This window comes from Dromiciops gliroides, chromosome X, assembly GCF_019393635.1.
Source record: "Dromiciops gliroides isolate mDroGli1 chromosome X, mDroGli1.pri, whole genome shotgun sequence".
Lineage (NCBI taxonomy): Eukaryota > Metazoa > Chordata > Mammalia > Microbiotheria > Microbiotheriidae > Dromiciops > Dromiciops gliroides.
Genome location: NC_057867.1, coordinates 32,088,067 through 32,090,706, shown reverse-complemented (window position 1 = coordinate 32,090,706; position 2,640 = coordinate 32,088,067).

The window sequence follows — 2,640 nt, the reverse complement described above, 5'->3', positions numbered from 1 at the left end:
AGCTAGAGAGGCAAGCTTCAAACAAACAACAAAAAAGTCAAACCAATTTTAAAAGGGGGCTAGTGCTAGGCAGAATGTACAATGGGTGCAGACAGTGAGGCCTGCAGAAGGGGGGAGTGGGGGGAGTGCCCTTGGCACTGGGACAAGCAGGGAAGACTCAGAGAGGAGGTGGGGTCTGCACTCTGGGCCTCGGAGCACAAGAAGGCTTGGAACTGACATGCAGGAGAGAGAGCTGAACGAGAAAGGGTGAGGTAGGACTGAGCCTCCATGAGGGTGGGGGAGGTGGGTGGGAGGGGGAGGTGACAAGAGTATGTATGCAGGCATGTTCTCAGCAGGGCCCAGAAAGGGGAGACAAGCTGTCACTGCTTTTTGGGCCCAAATAACACATGGTCCCATTTTAGAGATGGAGAAACTAAGTCCCGGACTTCCTTACCCAAAGCCACACGTTGAACTAAAAGCAGAACCAGGCTTGAAACACAGGTTTCCTAATCCCCCGCCTGGTATAGCGTCCAACAGGCCCTTCTCCACCTCCACCTCTACCTCCAAATCCTGCTGCGGAGGGGGCTCCCCAGCCCCGGTGGCAAATGGCACAGGAGGCCCTCGGGACCTGGGACAGGAGCTGAGAAATTGCCTCTGTACACTTGTGCATGTCTGAGCGATGATGACTCAGGGGGATTAGTCACAGAAAAAAGCCTGCCGCTGGTCACCTTCTCCCCTTCCCTCACTCAGCCTGTCCTAGCAACAGTGAGGCCCCAGACCTGGGGTCAGCTTTGATGCTGAACTACGAAAGCATCTTCTCATCTCAGCAGTCTGCCCGAGCAGAAATCGTGCCGGGCTGGGAGGAAGGGGCTCCCGGTCCCAGTGCTGGCTGCGCTCGGAGCTAGAGACGGGAACCTTGGGCACATCGCTGGCTTAATGGGGGAGATGCCGGGGTCCTCATCAGTTACCTGAGGGCGCCGGACTCCCGACTTATCTTCCAGCTGGAGCCCAATGAGTCCGTGGGGCTTCCCCAACCCCGAGTTCTCTCTTCTCTGTCTGGCCTCCCAGGCTGGCCTTGGGAGGAGGCTTGTGCTGCCTCCCCTGCCCTCCCTCAGTCCAGACTAGAAGCTCCCCGAGGCAGGGCCCAGGGGAGGGGGACTGACTGAAGGCGTTAGTTCTGTGTTATCTCGGCTGACTGGACGCCCTGGTCTGGGGTCCCAGCTCAGCCCTGAGTGGGTTGTACAGATGGAAGGCATTAGGAGGAGGGGCACTGCCTGCATGGCTTCCTTGTAAGAGCTGTGCTAATGAGACCAAGGTCACTGGTGAGCCCTGTGGGGGCCAGTCAGTTCGACTCTGTTCCCTAGTCCCAGAGCGAGGCCGAACCACAGCCCCAGACTGAACCCTGAACCCAAGCAGTCTCACAGCTTCATACACCCTCGGTCCCTAGGAGGGAGGGTAGGGAAGAGGAAGTGGGGATGGCGCATTCTCACCATTCAGTGATCACACAGGGGGGCTAGAAAACAAACTCTGCCTATCCCCCCACCCCCCACGCGCACGCACACTTTAGATTTGGGGCTCTGGGGGGTGGGATGTAGCCCTCCCCCAAACTGGGGAGCAGGCTGCCCCTCAGCAGAGCCCAGAAACTCAGAAGGGCTCTGAGGCATGGGCCGGGGGCTGGATGCAGTGCCCACGTGGAGCTGGGGTGGGGGATCTGACTGCAAGAAGGCTAAAAGCCTCCACAGGATGCAAACTGTTCGCTCAGGTCCCCCCCCCCCCCAGAGAGGGGGCGGTGGCCGTGGCAAGTGGCGGGAGGGGGGGAGAGAGGAGCGGGGGGAGGGAGGGAGGGAGGGGGAGAGAGAGAGAGAGAGAGAGAGAGAGAGAGAGAGAGAGAGAGAGAGAGAGAGAGAGAGAGAGAGAGAGAGAGAGAGGAGGGAGAAGGGAGAGGGGGAGAGAGAGGAGGGAGAAAGAGAGAGAGGAGGGAGAGAGAGCGGAGAGCGGAGAGAACGAAACAGGGAGAGAGGGAGAGAGCAGAGAGAGAGCTGAGACGGAGAGAGAGGGGACACAGAGAGAGGGCAGAGAGATAGGGAGAGGGGCACACACACAGAGAGGAAGTCAGAGATGGAAGAGAGAGACCCAACCGACAGAGACAGAAAGAGAGAGTGAAAAGGGCGCTAGAGATTGGGGAAGAAGAAGAAAAGGGAGCCAGAGGGGGAGACGGGGGTGGGGGGGCCGGAGGGGAAAGAGGGACAGAACGGAGCTAGACAGCGAGAGGAACGGGAGACGGTTCGGGTGAGCGCCAGAGCAGAGAGCCGGGAGAAGCGCGAGAGAGCCGGAGCGGAGGCTCGCCGCCGGGGTGCCCGGGTGCCCGGGTGCCCCTGTGCCCGTGGCGGCGGTGCGGCTCGCTGCTCCCTAAGGTGCGGAGGAGGAGCCGGAGCCGGAGCCCGAACCCGAGCCGGAGCCGGAGCCCGAACCCGAGCCGGAGCCGGAGCCGGAGCCGGAGCCGGGGGAGGCGGCGGGCTGCTCGCCCGGTTGCCCCCGCCTGCTCTCTCTGGGCTCTGCGCGAGGCCGCTCGCTCACTGCCCGGAGCTCCGGAGCCCCGCTCCTGCCCGCAGCGGCGGCCCGGGTGCCAGCGGCGGCCCCGGTGCCAGCGGCGGCCCGGGT